This window comes from Ctenopharyngodon idella, chromosome 20 (assembly GCF_019924925.1).
Source record: "Ctenopharyngodon idella isolate HZGC_01 chromosome 20, HZGC01, whole genome shotgun sequence".
Lineage (NCBI taxonomy): Eukaryota > Metazoa > Chordata > Actinopteri > Cypriniformes > Xenocyprididae > Ctenopharyngodon > Ctenopharyngodon idella.
In genome coordinates, this window is record NC_067239.1 from 4,351,531 (window position 1) to 4,374,171 (window position 22,641).

The window sequence follows — 22,641 nt, forward strand, 5'->3', positions numbered from 1 at the left end:
ATCTCGCGATTATGACTTTCTAAGATGCAATTGCGAGTTTATATCTCACGATTCTGACTTTATAAGACATAATTGTGAGTTTATATCACGTAATTCTGACTTTATAACACAATTCTTTATAACACAATTCTGACTTTATAACTCGCAATTACAAAAAGTCCGAATTGTGAGATGCAAACTCGCAATTGTGAGAAAAAAAGTCAGAATTGTAAGATAAAAAAAGTCGCCAAGTCTTTTTTATTTTTTTTATTTAGTGGCGGAAACAAGCTTCCATATGAGGGTGAGCAAATGAAGACAGAATTTCATTTTATGATGAACTATCTCTCTAAATGAACAAACCTCAGAACTCAAGGAAAGAGCAACCTCTGAAGAAGCAAATTTTCCTCTGGGACTGCAAGCTGAACTTGGAGTCAAATACCATCTGCAACCCCATAAAACACCAATTGTCGTATGAATAATTTACTTGTATGTGCATCCATGCACAGTTGCCTAACCATTACTGATGACATTCACCATCTTATGCCATTCTACGATCTCTCCATCCATCCATCCATCTCATCCCTCCCTCTCTCTTACTCCCCATATCTCTCCATATTTCTCTGGTGCATGCTGAGTCTCTGCCATTTATCCAGTGGTTTCAGCATGACACGCCACGTCACCAGAATGTCAGTTTAATATGGCCCTGCTCAAACACATGCGCACACGCGCACACATGCGTTCTACGACGACACGCACGGGTGCAATAGAGTGTCTGCGCATTAGACCCTGACTGCGCTCCAGAGACGGAGAGGCTGAGTGTTATCACAAGCAAAAGAGCCCTTGCTTTTATATCAAACACAAAAAAGGGAAAAATACTTCTTTCATCTCTTTTTCAGCACAGATATGTACACGCAACTCTGAATCCTTCCCTGCACACAGAGATAAGAGAAGGGGGAAAAAACAGATCCGTAGATGGAATTCCCCATACAAGCAAGAAAGAGTGAGACGGTAAAGTGCAGTTACTTCTAGCAGAACATGCAGCAGAGGAGAAGAGAAAAGCAATCGCTCTGGAGAGATGTATGTTCGTTTCAAGCAAAGCCGGAGAGTAGATTTCCCAGGCAACTATTCAAAAAACAGAATCAGTTTCCTGCAGTACAAGGGCAGAAGGCTTTGCTGGCAACATGAGAGCGAAATCTCTCCCAGCCAGGGCAATAACGCCAGGAGACCGCCTGAGACGTTACGCCGTAGCTCTTTGACATGTAATCATTATGGAAACACCCTGTCTCCAGAGCTCAAGGCTGGTCTTCTGTCTGTCCAGATGTGTTTACTATGTTGATTCTCATGAATAAACACATTTACACACATTCCTGGTTCAAGAATAGAGTGAGAAGGACTGACAGAGAGAGAGAGAGAGAAGGAGGGAGAGAAGGGAGGAGGCAGGTTGGAATTGTAGGTGTTGGATGCTTATGGTTGGCACATCTGGATCTGGCACCGGTGTGATTTTTCTGGTCCAAATGAGCTGTGATCCAGCTGACACACCTTGGACAAACTATCACACCACAGATGTGTCCATGTCCATCAAAGAAATGAATGCCACACATCCCTGAAATCATGCGACCACAACATGTACAACCCCTCGTGAAAAAGCAGTACACTTTAGCATACTCTTAAAAAGAGTACTTAAGTTATTATGGAAATTATATACTTTTAAAGAATACACTAAAAATATGTGAATGAAAGTTTAAATTAAATCTGTTCATCAAATAAAGCGATCGAGTCTCCAGAAAATTCGGACTAAACCGCTCAATTCATACGGATTAGTTTTATGATCTCTTTATGAACTTTTTTAAAGCGTTAAAGTGTCAGTTGTGTAGATCAACGGAGAGAGTCAACGGAGGGACAGAAATCTCTCAGATTTCATCAAAAACATCTTCATTTGTGTTCCGAAGATGAACGAGAGTCTTTATTATATTATATTATTTATTATATATACGATCTCTCCATCCATCCATTGAATGAGCACTTGTAGTGTACTTCAAATCTTATATATATATATATATATTTTTTTTTTTTTTTTTTTTTGAAGTACACTACAAGTGCTCATTCAATACAATTAAAAACCCTTCTTTTTCACAAGGTACTGGATATTAATGGATTAATGAATTAATGGATAAACTAATGGGTCTTCAACCAGGGGTCCGCAGCAGTACTGCAGGGGGTCCACCAATTAATGTTTGGTTTCTATTAATATCGGAGGCTATATGCTTGATATGTAGCTCTGTTTGACACATTTTGTATCAGGGGTCCCTGCTTCATGTCTCTATCACCTAAGGGGTCCTAGCCTTGAAAAATGTTGAAACCCCTGAACTATGGTACATTTAAGCAACATACTGTAATTGTGAGTGAAATCCGAGGATTTCTATTCTATGTACTCAAATCGGTATATAGTTTAAAGCATTGTAAAGTCAGCCAATCATAGTACGCAAAAAAAATAAAAAAATAAATAAATAAATAATTGTGAAATAGTAGTGTGTACAAATTCATAGTCTTCATAAAACACTAATAAGTGGTAAGGACCTGCTACTTTCACCAAGATTTTAAAGTGTGCATCTGATGAACACTTTACTGTTCCATGAGGCCACAGGAATTTGTGAATGGCAGTCACATGACAATGACAACGTGGTGGATGTAGTACGTCCAGATTTTATTTTTACTATACACATGCATATTAAATAGAACATACTTTTTTAATGGTAGCGAAGTCCATTCCTTAAGAAATGTAGTACCTACTCAGACAGAATGTGAATTCGGACACATCTCAGGTCTGTTAGTTTTGAGACCACATAAAACAGCAACATAAAACACCATAAAACAGACTAAAAATATTGATGAATCATCTTGTTTGCAGGGGCCTGTCATGTCTCTAGAATACCCCTAAAATCACCTGCCATTATTTATTAAAACATTTTTTGTTTGTTTGTTTGTTTTTGTTTTTTTGTGCTGTAACATTAACAAAGGCATGTTTAAGGTTCTCACATTTAAGTGTAACTGATTCCAATTCAGAATCGAATAGAATCGATTTGATTTCCATTACGGTTGATCTTTGACAGTTGCAACATCCATTTTTAAATTTTCTCTCTGCTAATGTTTTAAATTATACATTGCAGACTGATTTCAGACTGATTCCAACTGGTAAATCGCCTTTTTAATTATTCATTAAAAGAACTGACTCATTGTATAAGAGTCATCTGTCTCAGGAATTGGGCTACACTGGTCACACAGTATGTTTTTGATTCACAAAATAGACCCGGTTCATCTCTTCATGAATCAGACTACACTGGTTACACTGGATGTTTGTTTTGCGTGCACACAACAACTCAATAGAATGATATTTCTTGTAATTATTTTGTTGTAGACAGTCTTTTGATTGCATTTATCATCACATCACATTCAACAGACAGCAAAGTCACATTCTCACAAAAAAAAAAAAAAAAAAAATTATTTTGCTGCAGCACTTAAGATTCATGAGCGATGCGGTGAACCTTCTAACTTGTAACAAAATGAAAATATTAATTAAAGAAATAAACAAACAAACAACAGTGCAGTTGAGTAAGTTAATTCAGCAGAATGCAGTGACCCCAACTATTAGTTTTGACAGTTAAATGCATCAACACACAAAAGAAAATAACACTTGTCAAACCATTTCATGGCTTGCATGCACAGAGTATGGGAATGTGAAGAACTCTGTGAATGATTAATGTTCCGATACTACAATATAAAATATTCAGAGAATTCTGTATTCAGATTCCGTACACGCCTGGCCTTGACACGCTATTTATTGACATCTCTGTGAATTCCACAGATACAGTATGACGTAGATTAAATTAAATGACGGATTTCAGCAATTTATTTGTTCATTTAGGCAAAACCGAGTTAGCCATTTTGTGTGTCTCATTAGACAGCCGAAGTGTCGTTATTCCCTAGTGTTTGACTACAGACCTGGCTTGTCTTGCCCTCAGGCTAACATCTGACAGAGAATACCACCAGCTGGCAGCATATGCACACCGTCATATTACTGACAAATCTACGCTGACATTAGTAGAGCAAACCTCACGTCTTTGATTCTATGTGTGTGTGTATGTCTCCGTCCTTACATTCAACTACACCCTCTCTCTCTAGAGCGCATTACATCTGCAGCGCTCCAGTTCTGTGCAGCTCACCACTCTGTCCGCCATGGAGAAATACAGGCTTTTCATTTCAGCTTGATAATGGTGCACGGGGAGGCCTGCGCATACTAAAGAGCTGGAGCCCACTCTAATATACAAGCAGACCGGGGCCCCGCTGAGCAGGTCACGCTGAATCTTTTCTTTCTCTCTCTCTCTAGTGGAAGAGAGACAACAGATTAAACCACATGAAAAGACAGTAAGAGCAGAATTAATCTAATACCATTTGTTGTCAGAAAAAAGCAATTCGGGCCCTTAGGTCAAGGGACCTAAGGGAGCCATTTTGTTCCTTTTGATTTTCCAGCTAACTCTTAAAGGGATAGTTCACCACAAATGAAAATTCTTTCATCACTTACTCACTCTCGTGTGGTTCCAAACTCTATGGAACACAAAAGAAGATATTTTGAAGAATGTTTTTTTTTTTTCCTAAGTCAGTGGATTCATTTTTCAACATTTACAGCATCTTCCTTTGTGTTCCACAAAGAAAGAAAGTCATACAGGTTTGGAACCACATGTAGGGTGGATAAATGATGACAGAATTGCCATTTTTGGCTGAACTATCCCTTTAAAGGTGCAGTAAGCGATTTCTGAGAAAAACTGTTGATATTTGAAATCACCAAAACAAACACGCCCTTCCCTAAAGGGATCACACCCCTATTTTGATAGCTCCGCCCCCAAATTCATGAACACGCCAAGCAACACAGGCACCTCCCTCCTAATGAGTGGACACGCCCCTTACTGCTGATTGGCTACAAGTGAGTTTTGGTGCTCAGTCCAATCCACTTACAAAAGCGTTTCTTAAAATTAGTTTACGACACCTTTATGCAACAGAAGAAACACTTCTGGAAGCAGAAGTGGCTCTCGGTCCTCCTCATACCATGTGGACAACAGCCATTTGCTTAAAAACTCTGTCTTTTAACTCTTTGTCAAAATCTTGGAGAAAAAAAAGGTAAAAAAAAAATCAGTAGCATTCATTCTTTTGTACATATACTGTACATACTGTTCTTTTGAACTTTCTATTCATCAAAGAATCCTTAAGGAACATGCATCACAGTTTTCTCAAAAATATTAAGCAGCACAACACTGATAATAATCCAAAATGTTTCTCGAGCATCAAATCAGAATACTAGAATGATTTCTGAAGGATCATGTGACACTGAAGACTGGAGTAATGATGCTGAAAATTCACCTTTGCCATCACAGGAATAAATTACATTTTAAAATCTATTAAAAAAGAAAGCAGTTATTTTGAACTGTAAAAATATTTCCCAATTTTACTGTATTTTTGATCAAACACATGCAGCCTTGGTGAGCTTAAGAGACTTAATTTAAAATATATATATTTTTTAAAAAATCTTACAGACCTCAAACTTTTAAACAGTAGTGTATGTATACAAAAGGCAGGGGAGAAGAAAAGCAGGGTTTAAAATGTCATTAATTTTCTTTTCTTCTCATCTCTATGCTTCTTCCCACTGTCTTTAAATGTCAGAGGAGAGAAGAGGTGCAATACCACCGGGCTCTGGTGATGCAAAGCATAAAACATTGTAAATGAGCGCCAAGTAGCGCCTCAAATAAAGAATCTGTCCTGGGAGAGCGGTCGTCGAAGTGTGAGCGCAAGTAAATGAGAATGTAGAAAGAATGGATTTAATTGAAGTGTTAATGTACTGAGACTGTTGCATGGGCTGCATTTCTGAGTTTCTCCCAGTCTTTGTTTGCAATGCAGCACATCAAACTCGCTTTGGAGCAAAGCTCTCGTGGGACTAAATTATCAACCATTGACTTTTTGTCTGCCTTTTTACTCCCTTTTGTTTCTACGGGTAGTCTGGAGTCAGTGGAGCGTTGCGTTCCTCTATACCGCAGTGAGAGATGGGACTGCATGCTCGTTGAGGGCGAGTTAATTTTGTTTATTCGGACTGAAAAAAAATATATATATATAAGCGTGGTTCTTTATTCATAGCTCAAGGAGGGATTTTGATTTGAATAGTCAGAGGAGGAACTGGAGACTGGTTATGCGGTAAATGAAAAGCAGATATATGGTCAAGACCAGACCCTAAAACTGCAGTCCTCTGCAATCAATGTGCAACTGTTATGCTATTTGTTAGTTATGTACTCGAAGGCAGGTTCAATAGACAAGAACAGAAGGCTAGGGTGAACAAGTGTTTGAATTATACATCAGCAAAAGACTGTGGAACAAAGAATCAACGTGAAAAAGATGAGACTACATTTGAAAGTATGCTGAGCTTGCTTGTGTGTGGACTGATGTTTCAGTGTTGTTTTTGGCCCCAAATAGCTGTGCAGACAGATTGTGGTCATTTTAAGGAGATTATGGGGCAGATGCCAGCGTGGCATTGCAGCATGTGGCACAAAGAAAACCACTGCTTCCACCTTGTACAACCTGTGTACATATGCTGCAGTCTAAAACCAAGTGAACTGCATTATAAAGGAATATTCTGGGTTCAATACATGTTAAGCTCAATAGAGAGCACTTGTGGCAAATTGTTGTTTACTACAAAAGTAAATTTCCACTTAAAATTAGCAAAAATCTGGGCTACAGAGATGCACTTATAATGGAAGTGAATGGAGCCAATCTGTAAACGTTAAAATAATCCGTTTCAACTGTATACCCAAAAGATGTATACGATGTCAATACTATTTTAATGAGAAAAATAGCTTTTAAAAAGTAAACATATTGATGAAAATAATTCAGTGTGTACTTAAAATGGACTTTATTATATGGAAGCTTGTTTCCGTCACTGAATAAAAAGTAAAAAAGGTAATTGCGACTTTTTATCTCACTATTCTGACTTTTTTTCGCAATTGCGATTTTACATCAAGTAATTCGGAGAAAAAATTAATAAAGTCGCAATTGTGAGCTATAAAGACAGAATTGTGAGATATAAACTCGTAATTGCAAATCATAGTCAGAATTGCGAAATATAAATTGCGAGAAAAAAGTCTGACTTTATAGCTCGCAATTGACTTTATAACTTACAATTGTTTTATCTCGCAATTGTGACTTTGTAATTTGCAATTGTGACTTTATATCCCGCAATTCTGACTTTGTAATTTGCAATTGTGACTTTATATCCCGCAATTCTGACTTTGTAACTCGCAATTGTGACTTTATATCTCGCAATTGTGACTTTATATCACGCAATTCTAGCTTTATAACTCGCAATTGCGACTTTATATCTCGCAATTCTGACTTTATAACTCGCAATTGCGACTTTTTATCTTGCTATTCTGACTTTATATCTTGCAATTGTGACTTTATATCCCGCAATTCTAGCTTTATAACTCGCAATTGCGACTTTATATCTCGCAATTCTGACTTTATAACTCGCAATTGCGACTTTTTATCTTGCTATTCTGACTTTATAACTCGCAATTCTGACTTTATAACTCGCAATTGCGACTTTATATCTTGCAATTCTGACTTTATAACTCGCAATTGTGACTTTATATCCCGCAATTCTAGCTTTATAACTCGCAATTGCGACTTTATATCTCACAATTCTGACTTTATAACTCGCAATTGCGACTTTACATCCTGCAATTCTGACTTTATAACTTGCAATTGTGACTTTATATCCCGCAATTCTAGCTTTATAACTCGCAATTGCGACTTTATATCTCGCAATTCTGACTTTATAACTCGCAATTGCGACTTTTTATCTTGCTATTCTGACTTTATAACTCGCAATTCTGACTTTATAACTCGCAATTGCGACTTTTTATCTTGCTATTCTGACTTTATAACTCGCAATTGCGACTTTATATCTCGCAATTCTGACTTTATAACTCGCAATTGCGACTTTATATCTCGCAATTCTGACTTTATAACTCGCAATTGCGACTTTATATCTTGCAATTCTGACTTTATAACTCGCAATTGTGACTTTATATCCCGCAATTCTAGCTTTATAACTCGCAATTGCGACTTTATATCTCGCAATTCTGACTTTATAACTCGCAATTGCGACTTTACATCCTACAATTCTGACTTTATAACTCGCAATTGTGACTTTATATCCCACAATTCTAGCTTTATAACTCGCAATTGCGACTTTATATCTGCAATTCTGACTTTATAACTCGCAATTGCGACTTTTTATCTTGCTATTCTGACTTTATAACTCGCAATTCTGACTTTATAACTCGCAATTCTGACTTTATATCACGCAATTCTGACTTTATAACTCGCAATTGCGACTTTATATCCCGCAATTCTGACTTTATAACTCGCAATTGCGACTTTACATCCTACAATTCTGACTTTATAACTCGCAATTGTGACTTTATATCCCACAATTCTAGCTTTATAACTCGCAATTGCGACTTTATATCTGCAATTCTGACTTTATAACTCGCAATTGCGACTTTTTATCTTGCTATTCTGACTTTATAACTCGCAATTCTGACTTTATAACTTGCAATTCTGACTTTATATCCCGCAATTCTGACTTTATAACTCGCAATTGCGACTTTATATCCCGCAATTCTGACTTTATAACTCGCAATTGCGACTTTTTATCTTGCTATTCTGACTTTATATCTCGCGATTCCAACTTTATATCCCGCAATTCTGACTTTATAACTCGCAATTGCGACTTTATATTACACAATTATGAGAAAAAAAGTCAGAATTGCAAGATGTAAACTCGCAATTGTGAGAAAAAAATGTCAGAATTGTGAGGTAAAAAGTGGCAAGTTTTTATTCTGTGGCGGAAAGAAGCTTCCATAATTTTAACCAATATTCATGTGTTTATGTATTTTATGCTTATTACAGTGTTTTGATGTTGGTTGAGCAACATGACGAACTCAATTTAAATCAATTGTGAGTTAGTCTGTGGTCACTTATGAAGTTGCAATACCATTAGGATGTTACCTTAGAAGACGACAGGCAGTTCACTATAGAGCAACGGTGCCACACACAACACCTAGAGATACCCTACATTACACAGAGCCTTACTGACATGTTTCAAAGCACAGCATGAAAATACAGAACAAATACATGCAATGCATACAGCATTGGCATCTTCACATTTAAATTACAACTTTTACTACTGGAGTTTGAGTAGAAAGCTTCTGATCAGCAAAAGTCTGGGCCAAAACCATGGCAGCTGTGCCCTCAGGCTCAGTGTCATGTCCTCAGTCAGATGCCATCCGATGGGTGAGGGCATTCCTGAGCTCTAATTAGCACGAGCAGATAATGTCACACAGAACAGAAAAATCAATACAGAGGACGAGGAACGGCAGTCGATGCCTCCTCTCTATGCCGGACAGATTTCCGAGAAGGGACATCCCCCACAGAACAGCTCTACTTCAGGAATCCCCATCACCTCTGATGAAGACACCAAGGGTGATATGCTGCTCCATTTTATCCAATGCCAAACATCCTTAGATTACTTTTATAACAAACTAAAGTGCAACTAGCACTTTAAATGTAGTGGCACTCAGAAATAATGACCCAAACTTTCCTTTGAAACAGGATTCTGGACATTTCTCACATCATGAATAACAATTCGTTTAAACAGAAAATTACCTAGAACAGTAAGCTAGTTTGATTTGCCATTGAATTCACACAGGCCAAACTAACATGCATTAGTGTTTAGTTTGCTTAAACATGCTGTTGCCCAGGAGATACGTCTTGATACGAACCCTACCTCTGAGTTCTACATTACCTCAAAACAAACCCAGCTTGTAGAATGAATAAATGAACACAGAGGAGAGAGCAAAACAATGTTGGCTTTGAGGGTTCCCACACTCTGTGTTCCGTCTCCATGGAGATGCACTGTTGCCTGCTGGGCCCATTCAGGCAGAAAGGGAAGGCCTACTTGCGATACACATAGAAAAGTCCAGAACACTGAACAGACCACCTTTACCATGGTAATGGAAACCTATAAGAAGTACAGTGACATTATATGAGCGGTTGGGAGAGTCAGCCATCTGGCACAAGGTTGGCATAGTGACTCTGACCTGATTATGGCAGAAAAAAAAAACAAAAAAAAACAAAAAACATTTTTTTGTTCCTTTTTTATGTATCCTCATTTGATCTATCTAACTATCTATCTATCTAGCTATCTATCTATCCATCTGTCTGTCTGTCCGTTCCTCCATCTATCCGTCCATCTATCTCTATATATCCATAAAAAGCTTAACTATAAACAATTCCCAATGGTAGTTCTGCCTGAAAACACAACAATTAATTTGAAATAGCATTCAGATGGAAACAAACACAAATTGATAGCTGAACCACACAAAAAGATGTGTGACATATTAGGCTAACACATTAGCCACTGACCTAAAAACGAGGGGCTGCCAATGAACACCTGACACCTGGATCAGTTCAGACACAAAAACAAAAGAAACAAAATACACCTTTGTGACTGTGATTTTTCTACCATTAATACTAATGTGGAGACATACTGTATTGTAAGGGTCAGAATTAGTGTCAGAAAAACAGATTGAAGAGTGCTGCTTTTGAATTGGTTAAATGGGTCAGGGATGACAACAGTTTGATGGATGCTCTGCTTTGTACATTTGTGAGGTTCCCTGTATTTTCCACACAGGAATTGTGTCACGAGTCTTTGATAAATGATGAAACTGTCACATACATGTTTGTTTTCTATCATAACGAGGACTTTCCATTGACTTGCGTTGTTTTTATATCGAGGTAATGGTGTTTGCTATCCCTTAACCCCAAAGCTAACCCTCACACAAATCATTCCACATGTTTATATGTTCATCAAGACATTACTTAGTAGCCTATAGGTTTATTAAACTGATTTTTTTTCCCCGCGGAGACCGGCTGGTCACCACAACGTAGGTTAGGTTTTACTATCGTAAAGTCTCCCTCACCGGACACTCCAGTCACTGACGCTTTTGTCCTTCAGACCGAGCTCCGCTTAGTGGAACGGCACCACAAGGTAACACGACGATATTCGGTGTCTTTTCAAGCGTTTTATACTTAGTAAACGTCGAGGGGTCCGTTTTTCTCATTTAAAAACTATACCTTTCTGTGCGACCACAACCAGCGGTCCACAGGCAGTCAGAAGAGGATGTTCTCTGTCAAAGCAAATCATCCTCACGCTCTCCCGTTTCTACTGCTTCAAACACTGTGGAAACATATTCCGTTCAGAAAACGCCACATAGAGAAGCGTTTAACGCGGTCGCCGGTGCCCCAAGTCAGTTGTCAGATTCTTAGAGTGCGAGTAACGGAATTCTCGCCGCCCGGACGGTGGTTCCCTGTCACACAAGCAGGAGCGCGCGTACGCGCGCACACTCACACACACGAGCAGTGCGATTAATGCGGGCTTCTGCTGCCGCGGAGCCCCTGCGGACCGATCATCCTGTCTAAACCAAAGAAACAAAATCTACACGTTTCTTTACTCGTAATACGTTTAAATACATGGAAAGTTCACGCTACCGTGTCTTGAACTGGTACTCGTGCGTTTTAACTCGAGCGGGAATAGCGAACACATCAGTTTCAAATGAGTGCGCGCATATAGCACTAATTTAGTGTATAAAAGACCTCTGCTCCGCGATGAATGGAAAAGGTGTTACATACGGAGCGTTGTAGTAAATCTCAGCTGATCAATCGCTCTCGCGCAGGGCAGAACATGGATGTCAATGCAGCAAACGCCGCTCCTCTCCATACGCGCGTGGACGCATGATCACCGTCAACTGGTGGCAGTTGGTTCGGCTCATTTCCTCGCAAATCAAATGTGGGATAACTGTTTAGTAATATCTCTCCAATTGCTTTAGATGCGTGAATTCAGTCAACCGACACAACTCCATCACCGAAGCGCAGGAAGATGTCCTCACGTTCCACATGGACAAGTTTCATCGCAACAACATCGACGGCGTTTTTCTTTCCATATGTCATCGCTAATCACATCCTTAAGACAACCCCTCTTACCTTTAAACTGGTGCGTTCAGATCCCATACTTCTCATGATAAAAATCCACGCGCAATCACTCCGTATCCAGTCTCTACCGTCTGTAGAAGAGCAGTAATCCACTTTCCCATGCCGGGGACATACAGCCACAGACCTGGACTACATCCTTTCTATCGCACACCAAAACTGATGGGATTTTTGCGCTTCTTTTCCCCTTTACCCTGTTCTTTCTCTCCGCTGTTCCAGCTGAAGTTGCCTGGTTACCTCTCTCTAAAAGCGCTGCTCCCGCAGCCAATCACGAGCGCGAGTGCGCGTTAACCCGTCGAGCGCTGAGCTGTCCTGGTTTCTTGGTTTCAGGGGAAAACGCAAGGAGTGGGAGGGGCGAGCTAGAGTTTTCAATGCCAAAAAGCTAAGATGTGCAAAAGAATATAAAGACAGAAAGAGATGCGTTGGGGGATTGATGATGGCGGAGAAATGAACATCATCTTATTTGCTGAGACTGAAAATACACGATCTTCAACAGTGCATCAGCAAGAGAGTGTAGAACAGGTGCACAGGGGGCACGAAAAAACAACCACCTCAAACTTAATAGAGCCAGCGTGGGTTTGGTTTGAAAGTTTATAAGAATACATGGCAATAATGTGACAAAACAGGGATTATATTTTTAAAACAAACTACTATTAAAGCAAAGACTCAGAAATCTTAATCTCATTCAAAATATTTTTATAAAGAAAATTGGTCTGCGTGGATGGAAGTAAGTCTGACATTATAAGGTAGCCTAAATAATCTGAACACATCCAGCGCCCTTTTTGTTTTGTGACTTTTATATTTTGATGATATTTTGACACTGCAAACGATTCAGTTCAAATGAATCAAACTGAATAGCGAACAATTTGCAAACCCTTTTGACCGATTTGATCAACACTGATTCGTTTGCGAATTCGGGATCGCTGGTTTTGATTCTAATAGAAAACACACGACACAATTGCACACATATTATCAGGGACAATTATTCTCAGGTCGTAGGATTTAGTGATGCCTATTATGACTGCTGACCTATCCTGTTCCTGATATTCGAGGATATTTTAATGTTATAAAATCCTTAAAATTGTTACATTAAGTATTATCCCTCCCTCAAATCAGTGAATCTGGCCATAAGGCAGGAAAAATCAGAAACTAAAGTGCAACCAAATCTGTAAGTGTTATTTATGGAAGCCTGTTTCCACCATGAAATAAAAAAAAAAAAAAAAAAAAAGGTAATTGCAACTTTTTATCTCACAATTCTGACTTTTTTTCTCAGAATTGTGAGTTATAAAGTCAGAATTGCGAGTTATAAAGTCAAAATTGTGTGATATAAAGTCAGAATTGCGTGCTATGAAGTCAGAATTGTGTGAAATAAAGTCAGAATTGTGTGATATGAAGTCAGAATTGCGAGATATAAAGTCAGAATTGTGTGATATACAGTCAGAATTGAGTGATATAAAGTCAGAATTGTGTGAAATAAAGTCAGAATTGCATGATATAAAGTCAGAATTGCGTGCTATGAAGTCAGAATTGTGTGAAATAAAGTCAGAATTGTGTGACAAAGTCAGAATTGCGGGATATGAAGTCAGAATTGTGTGAAATAAAGTCAGAATTGTGTGAAATAAAGTCAGAATTGTGTGATATAAAGTCAGAATTGTGTGATATACAGTCAGAATTGTGTGATATAAAGTTTGAATTGTGAGTTATAAAGTCAGAATTGTGAGATATAAAGTCAGAATTGTGTGATATACAGTCAGAATTGAGTGATATAAAGTCAGAATTGTGTGAAATAAAGTCAGAATTGCATGATATAAAGTCAGAGCTGTGTGATATAAAGTCAGAATTACGTGACAAAGTCAGAATTGTGACAAATTCGCAGTTGCATGTTATAATCTCTAATTGTGAGGGGAAAAAGACTTTCTTTTCAGAATTGCAAGTTTATATCTAACAATTTTGACTTTATAAATCGCAATTTGGATTATAATTCGCAATTGTGAGTTTAAATCTCTCAATTCTGAGGAAAAAAAATAAGAATTGTGAGATAAAAAGTGGCAATTACCTTTTTTATTTTTTTATTTTTTAGTGGTGGAAACAAGCTTCCATAGTTATTGATATACATCTAGGTTTATTTTCAATTTATTTTAAACAGTGTTCAGCCAATCAAGACTCAAATTTTTGACCTCTAAACCTGAACTTTTAGAATCAACTTTGATGTTTGCATCTGCCGACTAATGAAAATTTAGAGGTATGTTTAACTTTTTAAAATTTATTTTCCTGTATCCTCGCTTGATTTGCTTGTATTCCTATCCATCAAACTCTCCCTCAGATCTCTAATGTGTTGGCATCCTGGTTGGTTGTTTGAGGAAAACTGCCCAAATGTTGGCCAGGACATTTCTGATTTTCTGAAAGTTGGTAACACCATCCCTACCCTTAAATCGATGCCCACGACTAGATCTTCTGTTTATGACAGCTAATAATCTTAAAGCAGCTACGCAATGGCCATTGGAGAGTTGCGAGTTCTATTTTAACCTTCTGAGTCACCTCATCATGCAGAGTATTGATTTTAATTCCATCCTCTTCTCAGTTAGGGGCTGCCAAGTGCACTACGCCCTTTTCACTCTCAATCATTGTAAACGGGACCAGGCAGCATCTGGCTCCACACTGATTCAAAACATCCGTATGTGGACTCAAACATGGCATCATGATCATTCCAAGGCATTTTTAAGAAATATTCACAGCACTGTTTAGGATGAAGCTTTTACTGCAGTGGAACAATGCACCAAGCACCATTTGGCAGCTCATTGCAACAGATTATGGGTGTGTAATATACAATTTGAAATATGAAAATAAAGACATGCACTTGTTTAAGTTGAATTACTCTACTCTTTTCTACTTTCTATTGTAGTCCAACCCACATGTGCTAATGTTGGTTATTCACTGTCAACAGCTAAGCTGAAAGTACAATAAAAATGTAGCGTTATCATTAAAAATAGGCTCTCACTCCTTTATCTTTTCCCTTCTGTCTTTCTCTTTCTATCTTTTTCTCCAACTACTCTGGAAGCTGGAGCATTTTATTGTTGACTGCACTATTTTATAATCTTTTATTAAATCTGTTTTAACATTTGCCATGATTTGCTGGTTTTCTGAAGTAAATGTCAAAAGTAGATCACACCAGCAGAGAGATGTGATCTTGGGTCATGTGTTGCAGGTGAAGCACATCTAGGTCTGTCTGTTCTCTATACGAGAAGAAAATGTTTTTTCAGAGGACTGTGAGCATTTTGGATAACTGTATCATTAATAATAATACAAATGAAACTGAAAAAAAAATAAAATAAAATAACAAACATATATTTGTCTTCTCTAGTACAATTATTATATTAAGCCTTTATATAATATACACTATACCACTCAAAAGATTGGAGTCAGTCATTTATTCAGCAATGAAGTGATAGTGGAACTTATAAATTGTTACAAAAAAATTCTGTTTCAAATAAATGCTATTCTTTTGACCTTTCATCAAAGACTCCTGAAAAAAATGTAAAGGCTTTCATAAAAATATTAAACATCACACCCATTTTCAACATTGATAATAATAAGAGATGTTACTTCAGCACCAAATCAGCATATTAGAATGATTTCTGAAGGATCATGTGACACTGAAGACTGGAGTAATGATGCTGACAATTCAGCTTTGCATCACAGCAATAAATTACATTTAAATTAAAATTAATTTTAAAAAACTTTACCTGAAAAACATTCTTAACATCTCATGCTTTCATGCAGACCAGGCAAATTAAGCTTGTTTTCAAGGGTGTTTAGTTATTTTTAATGGCAAACAAACAAATATATATATATATATATATATAATTTGCTGGTGGGACAGGTGAAATTAATAAAATCTTTAAAAATCATATTATATTTCCACAGTAAGTACATTTTTTCTCATTGTGCTAAGCTCTGAATATCTGAAAGGTTGTACTTTGTGAGCGCAATCGCTTTAAAATGATTTTTAAAATTCTTATCCAGTAATCACAGACAGCTGGAAAAGCCTGTGTGCTGATATTAAGTTTTTTTGTACATCTGTTTGTTTTATATGTGTCTCAATACATAATATGTACTACATTACCATTACCCTTTCTCTCTTTATCTCTCTCTTTGTGGTTTGGTGGAGGGTTTTGTTGTTCTAAACTCATTTTGCTGCCAGAATCTCATCACCAGTTTTCCCTCCACAGAATCCATGTCCTGTTTTCAGTTGATTTCACTTCACTCTGACTCACTTTTCTCATTTTCCCCATTTCTGCTCATCTTTTACAGACCATTTTCTCTCTCTGCTATCTCTACTTGTCTTCTCATTCGGTGGTGGGATGTTTATTTCATTGCCTCTGTTTTTTAATGCGGATGTTTTCGACCAAGATTTTAATCCAGCGCACCCCTCCCCCTCTCCACCATCCAAGCATATAGCAGCCCATCCTCCCACTTTCTTCCCGCCATCCCTCCCTAAATGTATAAGAGATAAGGAATAAAACCAGGCCATCATATATTAAAAGGACCAGAGAAGGTTCTATAGGCTGTGACAGATATACACCGGCCAGACAAGATTCAAGAAAACAGCTTAAGCTCGGAAAGGCAGTAAAAGAATCAATATAAGCACAATCCTAAAATTCGATCACCCAGGCAATATACATCAGTCCATGCAGTGCACTTCATGTGATACTGACCTGTCAACTCTTCTTGAGCTAAAGAACTTGGCTGGAATAAACAAACAGGATTTGTTCTCAAGGTTAATGATCTTATTTGGCACCCTCATACTAATAATTTCAAGACAAATATGAATATTGCTCTAGAACACATGTGCTCTTAGTCTACATTGGGAAAAACAATGGTGTAGAAACAATTTTCACTCAGAAATTCAGAGTTAATTTCAGAATTAATTACAAAGAGATGGCAAGTATAGCATATATAAATATGCTATATATATATATATATATATATATATATATATATATATATATATGTAGCTGTGAGAAGTAATGGGTTTCAAGCACTTTAATGCCTTTAAGCACATGTAAAAAGGTAGGGCTGGGACGATACATCGATTCTCGATGGATACAATGAATCTGGATCGATCCTGATATTTTCTCTCTCGAATAGATTCTGAGCTGAGTTTTAACAGCAGATGGCACTCTAGGCTAGTTTTTAACCGCACACTCTCAAATGCTCACGAAAAAGACTGCTGGACAGCACTTATGCGCTCAGCTGAGTCATGTAAGTGGTTAAATATACTTGCACCTCAGCTCAGAATGCTTTTATGATGTGAGATTTGTAATTCGCTTCAACCTTTTCGAACTTTATGAATGATTATTTTAGGTTTAAGTGGTGTGTGTAAAGGACGAGCAGGCGGTGTACGAGTGTTTCTAAAGCACGTATAGTAGTGCCATCTGCTGTTTAAAAACTAAGCTCAGAATCGATTTGAGAGAGAATCGCGATACATCGGAAAATATCAGAATCGCTCCAGATTCTTCGTATCGTGAATTGAGATTCAATGTATTGTTCCAGCCCCATAAAAAGGTATTATGTTTTACTATTTACAGCCAATATAGGCAATTTCTCATAGGGAATATATAGTTTTTAAAGCTTTTTAACAGTTTTCGAGGTTGAGCCAAAAACCTAGGACTAGTTCACAAAAGTACGCTTTTGAAATAATCTCCAATACTTAATGAATGATTCGATTGACAGAGGTGGTCCTAGAGGCAAAGTTGCTCAGAATGAGGAGTTCTACCATATGGTATGAATGTTGTGGGTGCGTGTGGAAAAAACGTTTGATATACAATCCTTTTCATTCCGATCGGCCTCTGTTAACCTTGTCTGATAGCTGCTCAAACTTCATTGGCTGTCGCCGGCTGCGTTTTTCGAGATACGCATGTTGTCAAACGTAGTCTTGGCACCTTGGACTAAGACACCGCATGGCAATTTTCATGTCAATCAGAATTAGGGTTGCGTAGTTAAAGCCATTTTTAAGTTTTTTCATATTATAGTGCCACCAAGTCGCCAGTTGCCACATTCTTTTTCACGCAACCACATAATGATCTCTTACATATGCATGCCAAATTTGATGAAAATATCTCATTCCATTCACAAGTTATAGCCATTTTAGTAAAAGTGGCTCTGACCGTGAATTAAAATTTCAACTTTTTTTTGATAATTATCGACAATCAGACTCCAGAGAATCTTGCTGCACCGGTTTGGTTCCGATCGGGCCAAAAACTTAGGACTAGTTCGCAAAAGTAGGTTTTTCAAAAAATCCAAAATACCCCGAAATTTTGGCAGGGCGCCAATCAAATCATGCATCCATCATGCATGTCCGTATTGAGCCAATGATTCCAACAATATAAGACACTTAAGCCAACGCCTAACGGTTTAGGAGTTATGAGCAATTTCGTACTTTTCACCGCTGTAGCACCCCCAGCAGGCCAGTTGGTGCGAGTCTTAGTGACATTGTAGATGGTGTAAGTCCTACCAGCCCTCAAAGTTTCAAGTCTCTATGACTTACGGTTTGGTCTGCCCGATCACTTTTAGGGGAGAATGCTGATCCTTAGAAATTTTAACAATTACAATAAGGTTTCAGCGCTACGCGCTTGAACCCTTAAAAATCCAGTTTCAGTATGGCGTGTCAATGAGCACATTCCAATGCATGCATCTTTAGTGGCGCATTCCCATCAGACGTGATATGAGAGGGACGAGTGAAGCCAAACGACGTCTTAACCTTCCCGCTCCCCTCCCCTGAGCTTTATTACAGTGCAACGCACCAAAGGACACGTATCGATTTGGCATCTGGAGGTGAATTTTTTCGGTGTGCCCATTCTTTTCTGAGCAAAGTGGATTATTTTACCCCTGACCAGCTAGCAGCTTGTTTAAATGCGTGTGCATGCACATATGAGCTAACCTTCCTGGGGTGGAAAGCTCATTTGTCATAGTAAATCAGTCTGTGAAGGCGTGGAGAGCTTTGAACAGTGGTCAAGGAGGAGTTCAGAGGCTTCTCTATGATGGATGGATGAATTGAACAACAGGAAGCAAGATGGCACACACTACCACACTTATGCTTCACTTTTTATGCCACTCTTGGTCTGTTTTTAGCTCTGGTTGGGATGCTGAAGGTTACATGTGTTATGCACTGATCAGTTGTTATGCCTGGACTGCTTTTTACTTGTTTCCAGGCTGTATGTGTGCAGGGTGGCGGAACTATAGGGATGATATAATGGAGAGGTGGCTGACAGCTAAGGGGCTCTCTGCCTTACTGAAGAGAGATGAAAGAGAGGACAAACCTATCAGCAACTCCCAGCACAGGAGTACAACGCTGGACACACACACACACACACACTGAAGAGTGTCAGTGATACATGGGTCAATGGCATATAAATGTGTCTATGGTAAAGAAAAGGAAAAGGCTCTTTTTAAAATGTAGTCTACAACACGTTCCAAGTTCTTGTTTTTGCATAAACTGTATATATATATATATATATATATATATATATATATATATATTTTTTTTTTTTTATTATTATTTTTTTTTTTTCACTATTCAATATTACTCTAAAAATGTCATATGGTGTAGCCATCAAGTAAAAAATAATAATAACACATTTTCCTTACATCTTGAATACATGTGAGTGTACACATTTAAATCAAACTTCCTAAAACAAAACAAAACAAAAATAAAGTATATTTTTCCAAGGTATTTTACAGACATCAAAAATTATTAATTCCACAATATTACGTTCATACCACATGACATTTTACAATGCAAACTAAACTAAACTAAACTAATAGGAAATAAAATATATAAATATATAAAATAAAATATAATTATTTTCAAGAATTATTTTATTTTATTTTATTTTATTTTATTTTATTTTATTTATTTATTTATTTATTTATTTTTTTTTTTTTTTTTTTTTTTTTTCTCCGGACAGTTGTACCACCCTGACATTTCTAACATTATGCCCCCATCTAAAGTTTTAAAATAAAATCACAAAGTTTGAATGTTTTTACTGCTATTTTTTTTTTTTATTAATTTATGTATCATTGCTGAATAAAACTATAAATTTAAAAAAAAAAAAAAAATCTTACTTTGCCCAAACTTTTGTGTATAAAAATGAATTTTGATTCAAAAATTTAAAACATTCTATATCCTATCATATAAGTGGTATAGTCAATCATTGTATGTATCTTTTTTTGTGACTGTATGTATTTTAGTGCTTTTTAAAAATAAATGATTAAATCTAAGAAAAATTGTGCCATGTCATTTAAAATAGTGTACAAACAAACTGACACACATATGAAACAAGCCTCTCACATGAACATACACGACTGTACATCCACAGAACTGCATCAGTACACATGGGGAATAAATTCTAATTCCTTCCAGCATGAAGTTTAATCACTTCAGTGACTAGAAAAAGCATAGTAAAGCTGCTCAGCACTACATGGCAGCGGACAGGTTGCACTGTATGTAGGGGAGGAGAAGAATCTGGTTTAACAGCACATTTCTACACTGATATGTTGTTGGTTTTTTTTCTCTTTAAGTCACATTACTTAACAGTGGGAAGACCCAGAAGACTCTTCATCTCCTCCTAAATACAATATATAGACGTTCCCTACGACAGTCAGACATGTTGCATTGTCTCAGCTACAAAGTGCACCATAACTCACTGCTTCACATGACTTCACCTGTTTTATGATACTGTCAACTAGTTCTGAATTTCCATGTCTACATTCTTTGACAGTATGATGAATAGACCATGAGACACATATTTTTTTCTTAATCTTCTCAAATTGTAAGGGTCTCTATTGTAAGAAAATGTGTCTTAAATCACGTCTCACTTTGCCAAGTGATAGCACTGAAAAAAAAATGTCAGCACTGAATAAGTTATTTCATATCAAGTAATGCAATGTGATTGGAGTGATTGTTCCATATGTATCCAGAGCAAAAGTAAATACATGAATAAATAATAGCAAAAAATCTAAATAATTCTAACATTTGGTAGCTCCAGGTTCTATAATAATCAGCACAAACTCTGTGTTATGGGTTCATGACACCCACTGGAGACACATGAATCTAACAAGCATGTCAAATGCCACAGGAGTGAGTGGGTGAGAAGAATACTGTATAATGTAGGAAAAGTATGATGCCGGAAAAGTAAAGTATCAGAGAAATGCACAAAATTACAGTCTCCAGCCTCTACATCTAGCGGCCTACAAGATACATTTCCTCCTTCATTCAACTTAAATTTCAAATGGCTTTATTAAAACTCATACAGCTACCAGTTATAAGTTAAACAGGCTGTGGGAAGATGTCTTAAAGTCCTGAGTATACTTCGTTGCACAGTCACTGAGCCTAAAATATCTCTCGCCACGAGTTACAACCCGAAATTTGATGAATTTTTACGTCATACGCACTGTACGATCACATACGCATAAAAAGTGCAGTATACTAATCTAACCTAATTTGTGACACTGACCATGTGAGCTACTTTGTCAGACAGTACTGTTTTAACTGCTTCAATGCATACCTCGGGCCTTTATTGACCCGGGATGTCATTCACTATCCTCCCCCTCATTCATTTTTTAAAGTTGGACATCAACCTTCTTAATTTTCACTCAATTTATTTACTATAATATAATTTCTAATACATTTTTGTAAAAAGTGTATACGGTCGCAAGTGACCCGAGGTACGTAATAGTGTAAGCATTTTTTTTTTTACGCAACAATAATTAAATCTCTGATTACTTTATAATTGCAATTCACCTTTCTTCCTCAAGGTGGCGACATCTGATACACAACGATGAAGTGACGTTTCACTCATAGTTACCGCAGGCAGAAAACAAAAGAATAAACAAGCAATCATCAGCAAAACTTTAAATGACTCAGCGATTCACTGCAGAGCAAATACTGCACAAAATCAAACATTAGTTTCACTGTCACTTGAAGGTGGATCAGATCCTGAGCCAGATGCTAAATGAAATGGGGAAACGGGACGATGACAGTGATGATGCTCAAATTGAACCCTTCCAAGTTCCAAAAGGTAACAAAATATGCTTTATTTTATTCTTTTGTAATTGTTATTAAAATTTTCGGAGAGTTTTATACTATTGCGGTAGTTAGAGAGCCATATGTGTTAGATATAGATCCAGGTCACTAAAGACCCGAATATGTAATAATGACTGGCGAAACATTCATGCATTTAAGTGTTAAACTCTTATACTGAAAAACACTGTTTAATAGAAAATAGTGCACAAAAGAAGCATTTTCTCTGGTAGTCTCAGACTTGTGGACTTCACTGTATATATGAGGTATGATTTGCAGTACCACCAAAAACATCTCAAATGAGTCCCATATGGGTCACTAAAGACATGAATATGTAATAACGATTGGCAAAACATTTATGCATTTAAGTATTAAACTGGTATACTGAAAACCACTGTTTGATTAGAAAAGAGTGCACAAAAGAAGCATTT

General features: G+C 37.3%; 1 protein-coding gene across 1 annotated transcript in view; it reads right to left on the reverse strand.

Annotated features, from left to right (window-relative positions):
* Positions 1 to 22,641, reverse strand: part of dab1a (DAB adaptor protein 1a) — a 262,859-nt gene that overhangs the window by 174,185 nt on the left and 66,033 nt on the right.